This window comes from Rattus norvegicus, chromosome 1 (assembly GCF_021556685.1).
Source record: "Rattus norvegicus strain SHRSP/BbbUtx chromosome 1, alternate assembly SHRSP_T2T, whole genome shotgun sequence".
Taxonomy (NCBI): Eukaryota; Metazoa; Chordata; class Mammalia; order Rodentia; family Muridae; genus Rattus; species Rattus norvegicus.
Window position 1 is genome coordinate 131916854 of NC_141534.1, and position 20855 is coordinate 131937708.

At 46.8% G+C, this 20855-nt stretch overlaps 2 long non-coding RNA genes across 2 annotated transcripts; both read left to right on the plus strand.

Moving 5' to 3' along the window:
* Positions 1-4935: 4935 nt before the first annotated feature.
* LOC102547214 (uncharacterized) lies at positions 4936-9156 on the plus strand. Its single transcript, XR_015646878.1, has 4 exons — positions 4936-5022; positions 6927-7003; positions 8206-8370; positions 8776-9156. It is a non-coding gene; the product is annotated as an uncharacterized LOC102547214 (long non-coding RNA).
* A 1630-nt stretch (positions 9157-10786) lies between these two features.
* LOC148007707 (uncharacterized) lies at positions 10787-19121 on the plus strand. Its single transcript, XR_015646881.1, has 3 exons — positions 10787-10889; positions 15240-15382; positions 18609-19121. It is a non-coding gene; the product is annotated as an uncharacterized LOC148007707 (long non-coding RNA).
* The last annotated feature ends 1734 nt before the right edge of the window (positions 19122-20855 follow it).

A 20855-nucleotide genomic window follows, 5' to 3' on the forward strand; every position in this document is an offset into this window, starting at 1 on the left:
CTGTAAATAAAGTACCATACCCTGCCCTTCCTATCTCCTCTGCATCTCTAAACATTTCCACATTCTTTGAAGGGTTCTGTTTTCCTCTCCTCATCCCTCGTCAGTCTGTAAGTCCATGATGGTTGCTCGGTCTTGGGGATACTGGAGACTTTCCTCTGTCCTGAGGTGATGGATGAAGTGAAATCTGGAGGTAACAAGATGTGTGTGGCCTTCAAGAATTTCAGACCAGCAGCAAAGGAGCAAAGGAGCTTCAGGCAGGGGAGACCCTGAGGACACCTCTCTGTTTCCTTTGACTCACAGAGGTTAAACCACAGGACTGGAACTCTTCACATTGGGTGCCTGAATTAGAAAGGGGCCTCTTCTCTATTGAGGAGGCCTGCCAGAGAAAATACAGGATGCCTGGTTAAATCTGAACGTCAGACAAACAACAAATAATGTTATATGTGGGTTTGAGACTGCGCATTTTCGGGAAACATATGCTAAAAACTGTTCATTGTTGATCTGAAGTACAACCTAAGTCAAGTTGTCCACCCTGGTTTCTCCCATGTAACCCCAGCAGACCTGCGCCTTGGAAACTCTAATGTCACATTGTTTCAGTAATGTGTCATCCATCATTTCAATAATGCTACATTGTTTCTGAGGAAGGACCTTCCACCTGCCTCAGTAATAGCAGGGGGACTCTGGGACTTGATATTTTTATATTTCCTTTGTCACCTTCTGGGTGATAACTCAGCCAGATGATAACTTCAGAATGTACGGCCCTTTCTGGAGGTACCATCCTGTCGCACGGTGGCTAGACAATGCACCCACCAGACTTTCAAATCCGTTGAGGGGAGCTGCTGAGAAACTGTGGGTCTGAACACCGCCTGATAGTTCACTCCAGCAAGTTGGAGCAAACCACTTTCAGCCACTTAAAATTTATTTTATGAATAGGCTTTGAAGAGGACCTAAGCACCATTTGGAACTTGAAAGTCACACAAAGCCACATCTAGGTCCATGAAAAGTGTGCCAGTCTTGGCAAAATGGCCACTGAGCCCCATTCCAGCAGCCAAGGATGACTATGCCTGGCTCACTAGGACAGCTTCTCACCTAAGGGTTTCAGGCCACATGGCATACACTGATGATTCAAAAGGAAGCTGGCCCACTCCGTATTTATAAATAGCAATGATCTCAAAGGTCCCGGATCTACGCTGTTTTACACCATTTTTAAGCGTCGCTTTTAGGGAAAGAAAGTAAGGTAAGAGGGCTTCATAGGGCTGACTCCTGTTTTCCAGGCTAGCTATGATTTCCAAACGATGGCTAGCAGCCTTGACTTCTCTTTTGCCCAGTGAGGATAAGAAGACTATCTGCCTGGAGTGTGGGGTGAGGGGGGTCAGTGATAAGAACAGATTTAAATGGGATAATCCATCACACGCTTGGTTCTCTTTCGGCACTAATATCCACTCAACAAACGAAGTGAATGAAATGATGGCCCCACCCTCACCCCCAGAACCTTAGAGTTTGTCATGCCACAGGACCAAAGGGGCTTCAACAGAGGTGATCGAGGTATAAGAAGTATAAATGGGGCGATGGTCCTGGATTTTCTAGGGCCTCATCTAAGCACATAAATCCTTTAAGTCCGAGATCCGTGAAGTGGAAATTTCTGGATCCTTTGTGTCCTGTGATTTTTTTCTGGAAGATCTCTTGTGAGAAGTCAGGTGATGTTTTTCTGGAAGCTGTCTTGTAAGAGATGTTTTGCTGAAGCAGATGCTTGAGAGAATGCAGGATGTTTAGAAAGAGTATAAGTAGAACCCCACAGACAATGAAAAGACACTCTTGCATTGCTACACTTTGAAATGCTTCACTGGTCTTCACTGGTCCTCACTTCATAGAGAAAAGCGCCAACAAATTTCTGGCTGCTTCTGTTGACCCCTGCTGATTTGGTAGAGCCTTGTGGTTTTTGCTGAATCGTGCTACTACTACTGACTTGTGCTAGGTGTTTACTATTGGACTGAACTACTGTGTATCCTGATAATGAAGAGTGGAATCATCCCAAAGAACAATTTCTAAACAGGTCTACCAACCCCTTTTCTTTTAACCTTCTTCTCCCCTATTTCTGATGAGGTGGGCTAGAAGAGAGGTTGAAGCATTCAAGAATCCTAAATAAAGTAGGTTTAGAAAAATCTAAGTCTACAGACCTTTCCATTGTTATGGTTAGAGAAAGGTTCTGAAGATGGGGGAAGACATTCCAAGTCAAGGAATATGAACATTGTCCCAAAACTGGAAGATGGGGCAGGGGCCACCTATGTAGGACTAATAGAGAGGAGAGAGGCTTGTGGAGATCTTGATTTGAAAGTAAGGAGGCCTGTGCCAGGCTTCTGACCTGTAATTTTTTTGTGTGTAGTTGTTTTTTCTGCATCAATAAAAACCTAAAATTATTAAAATCATTGTTAATAAGACCATATTCTTTCAAATAGATACTATGTATTTGATGTCTTTCGAAGAACATACACACACACACACACACACACACACACACACACACACATTTGTCTGAAAGAGAGGAGACTTCATAATGTAGTGGTTAGTAATTCAATGGTGTCATAAAAATATGAAAAATCAGAATATTCATGACAAGAGAATTTTCTTTTTTATTAATCATTTTATTCATTTACATTTCAAATGATATCTCCTTTCCCGGTTACCTCTCCACAAATTCCCCATCCCATCTTGTTTCCCACTTCCTCTTTGCCTCTATGAGAGTGCTCCTCCACCCACCCACCCACTCCCACCTCATCACTCTAACATCCCCTTACAATGGGGCATCAAGCCTCCACAGAACCAAGAGCCTCCCTTCCCAATGTCAGATAAGGCCATCCTCTGCCACATATGTATCTGGAGCCATGTGTCCCTCCATGTACATGTTTTGGTTGGTGGTTTAGTCCCTGAGAGCTCTTGGTGGTCCAGTTAGTTGATATTATTCTCCCTATAGGGTTGCAATCCCCTTCAGCTCCTGTAGTCCTTCCCCTAGCTCTCCTGTTGAGGTTCCTAGGCTCAGTCCGATGGTTGGCTGTGAGTATCTGCATCTGTATTGGTCAGGTGTTGGTAGAACCTCTCAGAGAACAGCCATGCCAGGCTCCTGTCAGCAAGCGCTTCTCGGCATCAGCAATAGTGTAGCGGCTGGTTTGGGGTCTGCAGACAGGATGGATCCCCAGGTAGGGCAATCTCTGGATGGCCCTTCCTTCAGTCTCTGCTCCATTTTTTGTCCCTGTTTTTCCTTTGGACAGGAACATTTCTGGGTTAAATTTTTTGAGAAGCACGGTTGCTCCATTCCTCAACTGGAGGCCATGCCTATCTACTGGACACCTCTACAGGTTCTATCTCCCCTTTGTTGGGTATTTTGGCCAAAGTCATCACTGTTGGGTCCTGGGAGCCTCTTGCTTCCCTGTAGGCTGGTACTTTCTTGTGGCTACCTCCAGTTCCCCATCCCCCACTGCTATATATTTCTATTCAATTTCCTGACCCTCTGTACTTCTCTAAGAGAATTTTTTTTTATGGTGTACTTTTTGTGTGTGTTAATGCAGGTGCCTGCAGAGGCCAAAAGAGGGCACCAGACTTCCTGGAACTGGAGCCAGTGGTGGTCGTGAGCTGCCTGATGTGGATGCTGCAAACCAAATTGTTTCTTTGTGAGAGCTGCCAAGCCTGTCTTCAGTCGCAAATTTTAGAAATATCCCAGGGAAAAGTAGAATCACTGAGTATCCCTGATGAATGGATTTTCAGAGTAATTGTCAATGTAAGTGTCCAGCAACAGGAGGTTTGGTCAATTACAACATCTACACTACAGAAAACTATGCAGCTTAAACTGTTGAAAAGACATAATTAGTCACATTCAGTTTTTTTGTGTGTGTGATGCTAAGGGGAAGAGGCAAAACTCTATGAGGATGACAAGGTCCTTTCTCAAGAAAAAGACAGTTTGATGTGTGTCTGTGGCGAGTCCCTGAAAGGGTTAATAGCAAGCAAGTGCTTTGAGAAGGCCTGACCCTTCGGCCTCCTGAGTGTTATACCAGCTGTTTTTATACAGTGAGCAAAATGTCTGACAGAAACAACTCAAGTGAGGAAGGGCTTGTTTTATGCCATAGCTTCATCATGGTGGGAAGCAGGGGGAGTCAGTCTGTTGTGGCAGACTCCTTACACTGCACACCAGGAAGAGAGGCAGGCCCAGCTGCTACCTTGAAAGTCCCCTTCTAGCCACTGACTTCCACCAGCTGGGTCTCATTTCCTACAGACATAGCACATGTCAAGTTAGCGCCACTGGTGGGGAACACTCAAAACATGAGCGCCTCCTTTGGCAACATTCATGTTTCAAAGTTGAACGCTTCCCTACATACAAAATATTTTCCGCCATGATAGTTCAGGTTAAGGGGAAAGTTTTACCTAAGGCGGAGGTCCCTGGAGAACTACAGAAGAGGTCCCACTGAGAATGTCTACCGGGGCCACAGGGGCAGAGGGTGGAGGCTGGAGCCTTTCCTTCTGGGATGTTGTAATGGGTCTCTGGGTCAAAAGAGCACACAGGATGAAGCAGCTGGGTGACACCCATTTTGCTTAGTTGCATTGATTTTTTTTCTAAATGCTCCATGGAAGGCCAGGAAGGATCACTGCCCTGTTGCCCTTCTGAAAGCCAGGGATACTTCACTGAAGGAATATCTGTCTCACGACTTGGCAATCCAGTTCTGAAAGGTGAAGATTCCCCAATGAAAGCAGCCCATTCCTCCCACTCTCCTCTGCCATTCTTGTCCAAACTAGAGGTTGGGTCCCTCCAAGGAGCCGTGATGCCAGGCACTGGGATGCTCCAGGGTACTGGGTTCTGAGCTTAGGCACCCTGAAGACTCTATTCTGTCTACAAACCATCACCAAGCAACCATGGACCCAAGCAACCAAGTTCTCAGAAGCACGAGGGACCCAGTGTCCCCAGACACCTGAGGGCAGGTCGATTGCACAGGACAGGGAATCTCAATCCACTTCTATTTTCCTGAGGAGACAGAGGTAAAGACTATTTTAGGACTAATCTCATTCCTCTCCCAGTTTTGGACGCATTCGGCAGCCATGAGATTTTACGGTTCTTCCTGTTGGCAGAGCTCAGTGGCATGAGATCAATTCCTTTTGCTCTAAACAGGCACATACTTGATGTCTGAGTTGTTGGAAGCTAGCAATAATGAGTAAGAAGTACAGGTCATTTCAGATGCTGCCACCGCCAAAGTCAATGAGAGGCCTGAGGGCTTATGGGTAAGCACGTGGTCTTGGGCAGAGCTCTTCCGTGTGGCTACCCGCCCGCTACCGCAGGTTAGTGGTCCGACCTTGGTGGCCATCCCGCCTTGGGCTGAACTCCACTTGGGCTGCAGTGGTGTGGATGTGGTTTGTCTCCACCCAAGCTCTTGTGGAAAATTGGTTGTGACATAACAGTCCTGGGAGGTGTGGCCTTGAAGAGGTGGTTGGGTTGCCGAGAGGGATTAATGCCTCTTGTGAGGCTGGTTCTTGTAGAAATCGATTCAGTCCCTGAGAGTGGATTTTAATGTGTGCACATCTTCCTTAGTGCGATGGTTTCAATGAGATGGCCCCCATAGACCTGAATGTTTGAATGTTTGATATCCAGCTAGTGGAATTATTTGGGAAGGACTAGGAAGGGAACCCTCATTGGAGAAGGTGTGACCTTGTTGAAGGAGGTGTGTCACTGGGGTGGATGTTGGGGTTACATAAAGACCACATTAGGCCTAGTGTCTCCCTCTACCTGCTGCCTGTGGACCGGGATATAAAGCTCTCCACTACTGCTCCAGTGCCACTCCTGTCTGCCTCCTGCTGTGGCCCTATAAACTGTAAGCAAGCTCCCAATTAAATTTTTTCCTATAAGTGGCCATGGCCGTCACATTTGAGCTGTGAGGTTCCCACACAAACACACATCTTCCCATCAGAGACCTTCAGCATCACATTCTGTGACTGGAGTATACATGCCCACCTCTGCTGTGCTTTTGTGGTCCTCAGAAGGGTCAGCTGGCCTCAGGGCTCAGTACCCAACCTAGTCTTACTTTTTTGGTCCTTGCTGTTTTTAGATCCTAAGAGACAAACTTTATCTCATGGCTCAATGTGATGTCTACCAAGAAATGTTCGTAGATTCCTTTATCTAATCAAAGAATTCCCTTCTATCACTAGCTTATATAACATTTCCTGTATGAATAGATGCTGAATTGTACCAACCCATTTTTTTTAAATCCAGTGATACATAGAATCTTGTTCATTCTTATGTCAAATGTGGTAAATTATACTAACCTTTGAATGTCAATCCAACCTTTTATACTGGAATATTCTTTTTATAGATCATGAGGTCGATATATACTACATCAAAATATTAACCATTACTGGTTGGCTGCTATTTTAAGATTATACTTGTATTTATGATAATGATTAATCAGCAATTTTACTTTTCATAATAATCTTCCCAGGTTGGGTGTCAAGGTTATGCTTCCTGTAATATGTTGATGTGTTGACGGCGTTTTCTTTTTTCCCTATTCTCTGGAAGAGTTTTTATGCAGTTAGTGACATTTCTACCTAACTATGTGGATTGATGCCCTGAAGTCATCTAGGTCTAGATATTTCTTTACAGGAAGGATTCCTAATTATATACTGAATGGACAGCAAATTATTCAGTTATCTATGTCTTCTGATGTTACTTTCTACAGTTGATGGGAATTTTGAAGTTTCATCTAAATTTTCAAGGTGATTGGCATAAACCTACCAATAATTCCTCCCTCTTTATTTCTAGTTGTTCTGAGAGCTTCCACACAGCCTCTGCTGCATTTACGATATCGGTGACATGATATGGGTGGCTTCTTGGGACATTTCTTCTTCAGGGTGTGAAGATCTGATGAGTATCCTCTTTCATGTTCCTTTTCTAGCTGCTGAAAACTTCTCTGACAGATGCCTCCATGTCAACAGGAGCCTCGTTCTACTTGAATAGAGCTATTTTCACAGGGTCAGACACCACCCCCACCTAGGATCTACCTGGTTATTATTGGTCTGTCCAAGCCCCAAAGCCGGATGACTCCCAAGAGCCATTTTAGCTTCCAACCACCATATATGGTTGGCTGAAGTGTTCTTTAAGACTGAATTACATCCGTGTAACTCTCCATACTCCCTTCCCACCAATGGCTTCCCCTCTCCCCACTTCATTCTTGTCTCAGGTTAATTTGATGTTCTCCCAACTCCTTACTCTGGATACTTACCTTAAAAACAACTTTAAATTGCAGTAAAATACACATAACAGTGTATAATACAGCAGCATTGGGTACACTGCCATCCACCTCCATAACGCCCAAGAAACCCTGGCTCCCACTCCTCCTTGCCCAAATCCACAGCAACAACCACTATCTGTGCCTTATGAATTTGATTACTGCCGATGTCTCGTATAAGTGAATGATACAGTTTTTGTGCATGCTCATTAATTTTTAGCCTTTAAATTTTCTCTCATAATCTACTTTAGTACAGTTTCTTCTCACAGATTTTATGTCAGACATAGGTGTGTGTGTGTGTGTGTGTGTATGTGTGTGTGTGTGTGTGTGTGTGTGTGTGTGGTTTATCTGAGAAAGAGTCTATCTATGTAGCTCTAGCTGGCCTAGAAGCCACTACATAGATCAGACTGACCTCAAACTCACAGAAATCCTCCTGTCTCTGCCTTCCAAGTGCTGGATTAAAGATGTGGAGCATTACATCCAAGTGGATATATATTAGCTACTTAGAATCAAACCCAGATCCCCTGGAAGAACAGTCAGAGCTCTTAACTCCTGAGGCTTCTCTCTAGCCCCAGTCAAATACTCTTCTCATTCGATTCAAAACACGTTTCTCATTTTTCTCATGATTTGGTCTCCAACCTATGGATTATTTGGAAACATGATTTACATTATAAATATTTCTACTTGTTGATTTCTGACTTAATTCTACTGTGGTGAAAAAATATCCTCTGTGTAATTTCAATCATTGGGGATGTGTTAAAGGTTTCTGTCGCCTCCTAGATTCTGGTCACAGAATGCTCTGTGTAGAATCTTTTAGGAAGAGTGATCATCCCACAATCAGAGGTACAGAGTTACATGCCAGTTCTGTCAGCTCTGTTACATGTGCCCCCACAGCTCTCTGTATCCTTGCTGGCTTTTCTTCTCTCTCTCTCCTCTCTGTTCCTAGGAAACGTGTGTTCAAATCTACCATGGGGCTAGAGAGATGGCCCAGAAGTTAAAACATTTGCTACTCTTGCAAAGGACCGGGATTCAGGTCCCAGCACCCACATGGCAGCTCACAACTGTTGATAACTCCAGGTCCAGGGATTCCAATGCCCTCCTCTGGTACCAGGTATGCGTGGAATACATGCAGACAAAAAACACTCATATAAATAAAAAATATTTTAAAAATCAAGTAGGATGGTGAATTCATCCCTTTTGATTTGATTTCTGTTTTAGGTTTATAGCTTTGAGGATAATTTAACGTTTTCTTTTTGTTCTGTTTTGATGCTGACTGTGGTGGTTTGAGTTGTTTTGAGGTATCACGCAGAGTTCTGGAAATGCTACAGTTGCTTCACACAGTCTTCATTTAGATTTACCTGCTTCCCTTATTTATTTATTCATACATTCCTTTATTCATGAACATTCTTATTGGATATTTGACCCTAGGTCAGTGTCTTAGTATTTCATGTCTGTGAAGAGACACCATGACCATGTTATAAAAGACAGCATTTAATTGGGATTGGTTTACGGTAAGTTTCACAGGTTCCGTCCATTGTCGTCACGGTGGGAAGCATGGCAGTGTGCAAGTAGACTTGGTGCTGGAGGAGTCAAGAGTTCTACATCTTGATCCTCAAGGAGCCAGGAGGACACTGCCATCTTCACTGGGCAGAACCTGAGCATAAGAAGAAAACTCAAAGCCCACTCACATGTGACACACTTCCTCCAGCAAGACCTTACCTCCTGGGCCAAGCATCGAAACACCTGAGGAGTCTATTCAAACCAACACAGTCAGCATCGTTCACACTCGGTACTTTGAACTTGTGACCCATGGGGCTTCCTTTGGAGGAAATACAGTTTGGTTGATGGCTGTTTTTTTTTTTATTTTCTATTTGTTTTACAGTTTTATGCTTATGTATCTCTCTGTGGTTTTCATTTATACTGCTAGTTAATTAGTTAGTTAGTGGGATGTGTGTGTGTGTGTGTGTGTGTGTGTGTGTGTGTGTGTGTATGTGTAAAGGCATGTGCACCCTTACTAGGTTAGCTGTCTTCTACCTGCCCTGTACCTGCTCTTCCTGAGCAAGTGCCTCTGTCTTCCTCACTTTTGCACTACCCATCTCTGCCTCCTTCTCCCCTCCCCCTTGTTCCTCTTCTCCCTCTCCTTCTGGATCAGTAATTATGTGTTTTCTCTCAAAGTAGAAAAAATCTATATTTTTTTATGCTTGGTCTGCATATATTTTTTTTCTACCTTGCCTTTGTAATTACTTATATTCTTAAGCTTTGGATAAACATAACCATTAACCTTAACATTTTTTAAGCTTTCTATTTATTGCTACTGTGATGTTACTGAAAATACTTCATGCTGTCCTTTTACTTCTGGCATGAATCAGACTTGCTATTGTAAAGGTTTTCACTTTGCTTTTTGGGAAAGAAGCCAGTGCATAGCCTCAGCCTCCCTCCACATCATGATCCTCCTGCTGTAGCATCCCAAGGACTGGGTTTACAGATGTGGGCCATGATGCCCAGATATTTAAAGTAACATCGCAACTACATCGGAAGGGCAGCATCAGAATCTCCAGTGTATATGTTTCCAGTGTTTATTTCCCCTTCGTGTCCCAACCCCCTCACTGTCCTTACTTAGCTATCTTTCATTGACGATTAGACATTTTGTATCAAATTGTAGAAGACACTAGGGGCCTTGAGGAGCATCCTTCTTTGGAGAAGAACTGCTTTTGCCTCTACCTTGCACTCAGAATGAGAGACAGCCCTTCCCCGGAGACATTTGAACGAGGCATCAGCTTTAGTCTCAGGGCGTACCCAGTCTGAGCAACCGCCTTGGCTTTCCTTGAACAAAAGGGTTTCTCAGAACAGGAAGTTCTGGTACTAAAGCCAGACAGTCAGGTGAACCGAGGGAGAGGGTCACCACGGATTGCTCCAAGGAATTGGGGTATCTGCTTTGACCCCTCCTTTGCAAGCCTTTTGTGCCAAGTTTTGTCGCCTGTCTAATGATGCTCCTGAATTTCTGCCCACCTTTTTGACTACATGCTCCTCACTGCCACTGGCTTTCCAGCATCACACCCTCAGCAGCCTGTGAACTGACCGCTGCCTTGAGAGGAGGAAGAACCCCGCCCCCTATCCTTACCTTCTACCTCCTAACCCCAGCCCTGAGCCTCTCCTCTCTCCAGGAACCTGTCTTCTCAAGTCATCCCTGTCCTGTGTTTACTCCAGTGCCTTCAGGCAGGTAGTGGCTAGGCAGCTTTTTCTAGTTGTTCTTGATGGGAGGCGTGGTCTGAAACAAGCTAGTCCAACATCGTTGGAAGCAGAAATTAGACTGCGCGTTCTCAAGGCTTTCGAGTAGTGCCAAAATGCCCTCCAGAAAGATGGCAGAACATTAGCTTTCAGTTGTGGTCAGGAGAGGTGGTTTCTCTGAATCTTCCCAACGGTGGGCGTCGCCAACGATACCAGAGACACTTCTCTTTACAGCTTTGCCATTCGCTAGATGTAGAAGAGGGGTGGAGCTTCCAGATTTACCTTTCTGTGACTCCTGTGAGGTGGAGCCTTGGTTCCATTTTCTCAGCCGTTGAATTGGGTGAGAGGCAAGGGGCATTGCGCAGCAGACCTGACGGTTGGAAACTGGAAAACAAGCTGCAGGTGAGTTTGTGGCCAGAATCCGTTACAAGTCCATTCAAGAAGCTGGTTCATCAGTGGCCACTCCCTAACAGACATCAGTTCCCCTCCGATGGGAGCTGCTTGGTGCTGTGCGGCTCAAGAGTTGCAGTCCTCACTACAAAGACACAGGGACGTGCCAGGTACTGGAGAACCCGTGATACCATCACAAAGACAGCAGTGAAGGAAAATGCAAGGTCAACACTCAAAATGATGAGGGTAGAGGCGGGCAGGCACCTTTACTCTGCTTCGTCCCGTTTCAGAGACCATTATCACGAAGAGAGTGTTGCTTGTGCGAGAAGACTGTTTTGACACTGCTTGAATGCAGGCTGGGGTAGGCTGTCTCAGAACATCTTTATCCTGACTGCGGGTCCCATTCAGAGGGTGCGCCTGCAGCATCTTCCGCAGCAGAGTACGTTTGTGTCTGCGTTTACTTCAGGTGTTTGCTTTCTAAACAATCCCCTTGGCACGTTCCGAAGCAGCTGGACTGGGGTATTTAATTAGTCATTTTCAAAACAAGAGGGAAGGTCAAAGTGTTCTCAGTTGAGGAGGGGGAGAAAGCTGCCCTCCCATTTGCCTCAATCCCGGAGCAATTCTCTCTGGGCTCCTTTGTGGCCACAAGGGCCATAATTCTGGAGCCAAATTTGGGCATCCCACAATGGTGGGTTCAAAGAGGGGTTTTCATTTCTAATTACCCCTCAGGTAGCCCCTGTACCCTTATCCAGTAAATGTGTAATTGGGAGTTCCTGCTTGGAGACTAAAGTCTCGGGCGACAACAACGCTAAAGACAAGGTTTCCACTGGTCTAAATGGTCTTTTATAGCACAGACTTCCAGATACAGGGCTTTCTTTCCCCCCAAAGTCTTTATGTAGCAGTTAATGGCTGCAAGCAAATAGCCAAACCTCAGATCCTGACTGTGTGCCAAGTTCTTCACTAGGAGGGGAGACTCTCACAGTGGTGTTTGTTGAAAGTTGCTCGGAATAGGGAATATTTTGCACCCATAAATAACTGCTGGGGGGGAGGAGGGGGGGACAGGTGAGCCACAGCAGGATATTTTTTTTCCAAGAAGAGGAACAGTAAACTTATTATGCCTCAAGAAATTTCCAAGGATGTCCCATATATTCCTCACAGGAAATACTCTGTAATTTTCCCCCCTCCTTGCCAATTTCCCCCACTTTTTATCTTAATGAATGAGGTTTGCTACAACCCATGTTAGAGCTAGTCTCCTTAACATTTTTTTCCATATTGTTATTTGGAGACTGGGCTCTCTTCAGATTCCTTTCCACCTACACATGTGGTTAGGCTGTCCAGATGGTATTAGTGGGCAGGGAGCTTCTGTGATACAATGTACCAGAGTCCCCTAGTCACCAGCCAATGGAGACAAAATGAGGGTAGACAGGAGAGCACTGGACTTCAGAGTGATATGGAACAGAGTTCTCTCATTCCCTTGCTGAGAAGAGCATGCCTGGAAAGGAATAGTGGACTCTAAGTGGTTAACCGAACACATCCTCAGAAATCTCACCAGACTGGCGCTGCTCTGGGAGCCAGCCTGTAAAGTGAGGCCAGGCCTGTTTCATAGGTGTGGGGTGCAGATATGAGTCAGTCTCTGAGTCCAACTTCACTCCAATCTTGCTTTGTTATGGAATCCAGCTATTTTGCTGCTGGTTGACTTTCTCCCCACCCCCACCCCCACCCCCACTACACAAGACCCCTGCCTACTGACACCCCCAGCACTGACATCACTGTCCTTGCTGTGAGGAGGAATCAACATGAGGGAAAGGCTTGGCATGGACACATGCTCTGTAATATAGTTTTAGCAATTTGCTGGCCCAATACTCCCCACAACAGGAATAAGGAGCCTAACACTCCGCTCAATGGGTGCCTCACAGACTGGATAACAAGAGAGACTGAAGTGGCAAGGACGAGATGCTGAGAAGACCAACACGGAGACAAGAGGAGTGAGAGGAGCCAAGCCTCCCTGAGCCACCATTCCCAGGGGCATCTTCTTAGGGCCACCCCTCTTGGACATCTACCCTTACCATTCATCCAGCCCAGTTCTTCAATCTCAGCTGGGGCAGGACTCCCTGTCCCTAGCCCTTCTTCACTCCTACAGACACAATCCTTCTAGAACCTACCTTAACCTAATATACGTTTATGGCTCTGCATTGGCCTCCAGCTCAACTGATGCCTCCCGAGCCCAGAGACACGAGTGGGGATGCTGTGAGTGGGACGCAGGAAGGACAGATGTACAAGAAGCCCACAACTGCCTCTCCTCTGGGATGTTCCCTGTACTGACTAGGGAGGAGACGGCTTGCAGGAATATGCCTGTCTCTCCCACGGGACAGTTAGAGCCACAGCACACACCTAAGTCTCTGCACACAATGCCCTATTGTGGGTTACTCACCACACCATGATGCTTTTAGGTGAAGTGTGGGCAGAAGAGGTGAAAAGGGGCGATTGGGTTGTGGGGAGGGATTTTTGGAGGGAACCTTTCTTCCCCCAGGCAAGTTAAGGACAGGATGAGTTGGGCTGTGAGTAGACAGCAGCCACAGTCAGAAGCCAGGGCCTGGACCAGTGAGATGGCTCAGCAGGCGAAGAGCCTGCATCCAGGTCTGATAAGACCGATGACCTCAGCTGGATTCCAGGACCCACACAACAGGAGAGAACCAGCTCCCACTAGTTGACCTCTGACCGTCAGGTACACCGCAGCCTCACACGCCTGCTACATGCATTAACTAATTAAGCAAACAAGTCTTAGCCCAGGACCTGACCACAGCCTAGTTGGGCTTTCCCTTTCAAGCTAGGGAGACGAATTACAAGAACGCCGTAGGACCCTTGGGAACTCGCCTGGTTCAGACAGAACAAAGCTCTTGAAGCTCAGGAAAAATACCTTCTGTGTGCCCAGCAGAAGGAAGAAGGCTTATAGGACAGTGAGGGGAGAATGAAGGTATGATGGGTCTGAGGGTGGGCTGCAAGGCTCAGGCTTGCCAACAGTGTGACCATTTCCTTTCCTTTTTTTTTTTTTTTTCGGAGCTGGGGACCAAACCCAGGGTCTTGCGCTTGCTAGGCAAGTGCTCTACCACTGAGCTAAATCCCCAACCCCGCCATTTCCTTTTCTACTTGAAGTAAATGCCCCTTCCTCTTTCCTGTCCACTGAGATCCAGCCTATCGTGGGCTGGGTTCCACCCATCTGGCCCTCAGCCCCAGGACCTATCATGACTCGACAGTCCTGCCTGTAGCTGTAACACAGTTTTCTGCACACAGTAGGACGTAGGACTTGTGTTTCAGTCACCACTGTACCTCCAGCACCTTCCCGAGGGCCTAGATCAGCCACTGTCCAGGCAAGGGCAGCACGGACAGCTGACGCTAAGCTGGGGTGGGTATCAGCAGCCTCAGCACAAGTCCCAACCTTCCCACCAGGCCGGCATCCTTAGAGGGGAGATGGGAATGGACAGGGGCACAGGCAGACAAGACTGCCTCAGAGTGTGAACCATAAACAAAAGCAGGAGCATAGGGTACTGGGGAGGTCTCTGGCCTGTGGCTGGGCAGAGCATCTTCGAGAAGGCAACATCTCCACAAGACTGAGGTGTCGAGACGACAGAGGAGAGTGAGCGAATGTGTCAGGCAGAACTGGTGGCAGTGGGCAGGGATTCAGGGAGGATCGTGTGTCCTGGAGCCTTGACCTCTTGGCTATTCTGTGCCTCCCAGTGTACCCACCGTACCCCAAAGCAATTTGGTCAAAAGGTAAACCCAGGAGCTCTCAGGAAAGGATGGAGCGAGGATAGAACTCATGCATCCTCAAGACCAGGGCTCAGCACCTATGGACAAGGGAGAGGAGCAGTGAGAACGACTCTACTCCTCACCTCTTCCCACTCTCCCCTAGATCATCAATGACAGGTCAGGGGACAGAGAGCATGGGAGGTCCATGTCTCTCCCAACTCCCAATTTGCAAAGGGCAGGGGAGAAGAATTCCAAGAATGAGGTCCTGCTTCAACAGGGCAATGCAGTCCTGGGTTCCTATGCCTGCTGCCAGCAGAGACACCAAGTGCCCAAGGTGACTGTCACGTAAATACCTCCTAGAACCTTCCTCTGTGGAGGGTCCAGAACCATCTAGGCAGTTCTGTCTTGGAGTCCCTCAAGCTCTGTTTCTCAGCCTCAAAGCCTCCAGGGTTCTGGTGGTCCCTTTGTTCCAGGGGAACTGCACTGCTCACTGGGATCTGTTCCCATAGAGTGACTTGGATCTGGGGTTCTCCTCCAGTCTGTCCCCAGAGGCTAGCTACTGTGAAAACTATGTCCTGGAGCTGTCTCCTAAATGCTGAACTTCCTTGTGCCCAGGATGCATTATGGGAACAGTATCAGGAAGACTGCTGGGGCTTGTGGTCTAGCCTAACAATCAGTGAGAGACCCTGAATCAAAGGAGTAAAGAGGTGCAATAGAAGGATAGCCAACTTCCTCCTCTGGCCTCTCTGTGCTCACAGGTATGTGCACCTGTACTCACAATTATGAATATACCACACACTCATACACAGTCTCCTCCCTTCCCTTCCTTACCACTCCCCCCACCACCACCTTGGTTCAGATTCTTTGGAAATTTAAACCATAGCAAATACTAAGACGGCTGCAAAGGAAGGGAAGCCTTGTTCCCTTCATGTCTATTGAAGCCAGAATCCTGAACAAAGGGGTCCCACTCAGATAGGACCACTCTTTTGACCATCAATAATGACAGGATTCCATAGAGGAATTTGTTAGTGGGAGGTAAGGACAGATGTAAAAGGGGCGACATACCAGACACTGCCAGTGTTTAGGAAATATTGGGCGAGGCTCCCTCCACCCTGAAGCTTCTCAAGAGGATCTGAGGCAGGATGTGGCCCTGACTGCCCTATGCCACCGCTACCGTGTATTTGTACAAGGCTTGGCAACTTGTGTTTTAAAAACTCAAAATGCAAAAGTTCACATTAATATTTTAATACTGTTCTTGGGTGCAGCATTCCAGGCTAAGCCTCTTAATTAACCTCATATCTGCAAGGTGTTTGAAGATGAAAGGTTTGGTCAGGAATGTATTAGGGGCCCAGCAGGAGCCCCCTCCCACCTCATCTCACACTTGTTCCCATAATACCCTTTACAAAGGCCAGCCACGCCCACCTGAAACCAGGACAGAAGACACTCCAGCTAGGAGCTGGGCTCCACTGCCAGGACTTAGACCTTTTCACCGGCGCCTGTGAACTTGCTCCAATTCCCACAGGGCAACAAGGTAGGGGATAGCTGGGCACAGTGTGCTTGGGTATATGCTGTGACCCCTTTTCATTTGAGAAGTTCATATTGTCTTTAGTTTTGTAACACAAATAATGTCAACTTACTGTCAAAACATTAAAATCATGAGTAAGTCATAGTTTGGGAAATCACAGCATTATAAAGACCTTAAAGGTAGCAGAATTTTCTAAGTTCAAGACCAGACTGGTCTACGAAGCAAGTTCCAGGCCAGCTAGGCCCACAAATGAGAGCCTGTCTTATAGGACGTGAGGTGTGAGGCAGACAAATAGAATACAGACAGAAAGAGAAAGAGACGGAGAAAGAGATAGAATAATGAATTATGGGAAAACAAGTCCACAGCAGCCTAACCCCTCTGTTCTTAAGTTTCTTCCATTTACACATCCAACCACACCCACCCACACGCTGCTTCCAGTTGTCACAGCAGAGAAACAAATTGCTCCAGAACCGAAGAAAACAACAACCGTTTATGACCCTGGGCCAGGAGGAAAATGTGGATAAGGCATGGTAGTGGGCAGCTCATCTCTGCCCCATGATGTCTTGCTTCCCACTCTGGAACACCAAAAGGTTCAGAATCACTGGAAGGTTGTTTCCTCACATCCTCAGCTGTCAGGTGGTTGCCTGGCTGTTGTCAGGTTTCTTCAAGTGGTTGTGGTTTCCTCACAGTGTGGCTGCTGGGTTATCTCAAAAGCTTAGATAAAGCCTTTATGACTCGTCATGGAAGTCAGGGATTTCTCTCCAACCAGCTCCTATTAACGCACTGGTCCTCAACCTTCCTGTTGCTGTAACCCTCAGCCCCTCTACAGTTCTTCATCTTGCAGTGACCCTCAACCATAAAACTATTTTAGCTGCTACTTCCTAACTGTAATTCTGTAACTGTTAGAAATCACAATGCAAATATTTAAGTTTTCCAATGGTCTTGGGCAACCCCTATGAAAAGGTCATTCAACCCCAACCCCGCAGGGGTCACAGCCCACAGGTTGATAATCACACTGTATTAGTGGCCCGAACACTAAGGCCTGCCAGGTTCAAGGGGAGGGAAGCGAGCTTTCACCCCCAGGCAGGCAACAGCAAGGTTCTAGATAGAAGAGCCTTTGGGATGAGAAATTATTCTGGGACACTTTGGAAAAACGTAACATGCCATGTTAAATGTTTCTAAAAAGCTTTATCTTGGTGTATATGTGAGCATGAATGTTTGTGCGTGTGGTATAAATGTATGTCACATGTGTGCTGTACTCAGTGAGACTGAAAGAGGGTGTTGGATCTTGAGAACCAAACTCGGGGCCTCTATAAGGGCAGGAGGTGTTCTTCGCCACCAAGCCTTTTTTTGAGTCCCAACTGCCATGTTGAATTTTAGTGGTATTTTCATTACAGCCCATTCACATTTTTAAGAATATGTTTATTCTTTGGTAATTTAAAGCATAAATACAACGTATTTAAATCGTACCCACACCTTGAGCCCCCCTCCCACCAAATCCTCCTGTCACCCCCTCTGATTTCCCTTCTGTCTTTATGTCTTTGATGGTGGTAGCCTCTTGCCTTCTTTCTCCTCTTATAACCCGCTGACACCAGTCATGAGTGGAGGGCACCATCCCCTTTTACCAAAGACTGACAATCACACGGTGTGATGCCCTCACCTTACGTATGTAGCTCAAGGATCTGGACTGTGATACATATAGACTCCTGTTTGCTATTCACTCCCAAGCATAGCCGGCGGAGGGAGGATTTCCTGTGTCTTACTAGTCAGCAGCCTCTCAGAGCTACCCTATATCAACCTCCATCACAAAAGGTAAGTTTTCAGCTGATACTTTCCCAGGCTGATGATTTCCCATGCTACCTTCGACCTAGATGCCTGGATGGTTCCCACATGTCCGTGCACGCTATGGGTTATTTAACCAATAACCCGTGGCTGGAACATCAGTGTTTCTAAAATTTCCATTAAGGAAAATTGAGTGGTTCTGGGTAGACGCCTACCCAGGCATCCATCACCACAGTCTACGTCCTGAAACCAGTTCTGTGTTTCCATCCTAGCCCCAAAGTCCGTAGGAACCACAGTAGGGCAAGCAGGTTTGGCATATATATATATGTACTGGTTAGGAATGGAGTGGAATCTTCAGCCACATGGAGAGACTACCTAGAGACTGACCTGGGTGGAACGAAGAGATGATTTCTGACAGCACATTGGAGGAGGTACTGGGATCTGAACCCAGGGCCTTGTGAATGAGGCAGCTATCACACAGTTCTATCTGGAGCCCTCTTTCGATTTTTTTCACCTTCAGTTGATCAGGCTGGCCTTGATCTTATGATTCTCCTGCCTCAGCTTCCCAGTAGCTAGGATGACAGGTATTCTAGTTTACTTTTCTATTGTTGTGACAAAACCTAATAACCCAGAATAACTTAGTGTGATGACCCTGTTTATTTGGCTTTTATTTCCAGATCACCATTCATCATTGAGGGAAGCCAGAGCAGGACTGAAGGCAGAAACCTGGAGACAACAACGAAGCAGAGACCTTAGAGGACCACTGCTTACTGGCTTGCTTTCCATGGCTTGCTCAGCCTGATTTGTTATACAGTCCCAGACCACTGTCCACCTAGCAACAGCCTCGGTGGGCTGGGCCCTCCCACATCATCCAACAAGAATAAGCTCCCACAGACTTGCCTACAGGCCAGTCTGGTGGAGGTAACTGTTGGTTTTCTGTCTAAGCTCCATCCCGACAGCTACCTGGCAGCACCCAGATAGGCTCCGCCCCATAGTTGCCTGGCAAAAGCCAGCTGTGCCTGACACTATCAAAGGGGCTGCTTGCCCCCTCCTCGTTCTCTTTGCTCTTCTCTGCTCTCTTCCCCTCTGTCCTTGTCCCTTCTCTCCCCATCCCTCCTTCCCGCCATGGCCAGCCTTTACATCTTCCCCTCATCTACTCTTCTTCTCTCATTAAACCTCTCCGCACGGAACCATGGTGGCTTAGAGTGCTTTGTCCAGGCACGAACTGAGATTTAAACACCATCAGTAACTCCTTAAGTAAGGCTCCCTCTCCCTACATGACTCTAATTTGTGTCAAGTTGACAATCTAACCGGTGCTACAGACCTAAGCCACCAGGTCCTGGCCTTCATTATCTTCCGTCTATCCAGAACGGACACCACGCCCCTGGGCTGAGCATGGGCGGTCTGCTTTTTCTGCTCTCAGTACCTTTCACCTCTGCTTTCTCAGAGTGGGTGAGGCTTACCACCTTCCCAGGTCCCCCTCACAATGCTTGTGCGGAAACTGACCTTGCGGTTGAGTGGCACGGCCTCGCTTTATAGACTTTCTTTGTCTCGCAGTGCTAAGTATTTCCTATAAGGTGTGGTCCTGTTTGCCCACAATTATGCAAGATGAAAGGGAGGAAAGAGGAGAGTGAGGAGAAGAGAGGGAGAAAGAGAGGGGGGGGGCTGTCAGGAGGAAAAGAGGTGCCATTGTTCCAATTTTGCCAGGAGGGAAGTGACGGCCTGTGGAGTCATATATCACTAGTTGGTTTACAAATAAAGACACCAGAGGCCACTGGTGTTCAAACACAGGATGTAGACGCTCTGTCTGCAACTCTCTCTAGCTCTTTTTTTTTTTTTTTTTTGGTAGGAAAATTGAATTCCAAAAATATTTGTACTAACTTAAAAAATGCTTCTCCTCACATCTCCCGTTTTTAACTACATTCCTCATTTGTGTGTTGAATTCTCTCTCTCTCTCTCTCTCTCTCTCTCTCTCTCTCTCTCTCCCCTCTCCCTCCCTCCCTCACCCTCTCCTCCCCCCTCTCTCCCTCCCTCCAAGTTTAAAAAGGAAAGGAAGCTATCCACTAAACCCAAAGCCAGGATTAGCAAGAATGTCACATAAATGGAAAGAACCCGATGTGTGGGAAGTTGCGGAAAATGGAGACAAAGCCCTCCCTCCATGAGACAGCATGAGAAGCTCCTGGATGGTGAAAATAAAGGGAGCCCACTGAGGGGCTTAGAACACAGGCAGGAACATGGAAGGGGCGCCCTGAGGATGGGTGAGGTAAGCCCATGATGGCCTGAAGTTCTGGGAAGCAACAGGCAGACGGAACTGCAGCTTACAGATATCAGTCTTGCTGTTGCAGATTCACAAGAGGATGCTGGGAGACGGTGCCTTCCGGGGACACCGAGCCTGGAACAGTCAGGTGGGCAGGCAGCCTAGGCACCATCTGCTGATGGAGCCATTATCCCTTGATCGTACACCTGAGGTCATATAATGCTCAACTGCCTTTGCAACAGGACCCACCACCTTTCCTTCTATTTTCTGTATTGGGTCGTCATTGTCACCCTGTCCCCTTCTAGGTCCTGAGTTGCTGACACTGGCAGCAACTGGCACCTCAGTGAGCACAGGGGAGACTCGCTGTGAAGCCCAGCATTAGCATTTTTCTTGTTGTAACAAAATGCATGACACGCTCAAGAAAGGAAGGGCTTATTCTGGTCCACAGTTCGAGAGGATAGTCCGTGACGGTGGTGAACACACAGTTGCAGGATCTGAGGAGCTGTAAGGTGCAACGGTCACATTGCACCCATGGTAGGGAAGCAAAGAGAAATGAGTGCAAGTGCTTGACCTGTTTGCTCCTTGGAATTCAGTTCAGGCCCCGAGCTTATGGAAAGGCGCTACTCATATATAGGGTGTGTCTTTTTCTACCTTATGTAATCCAGGA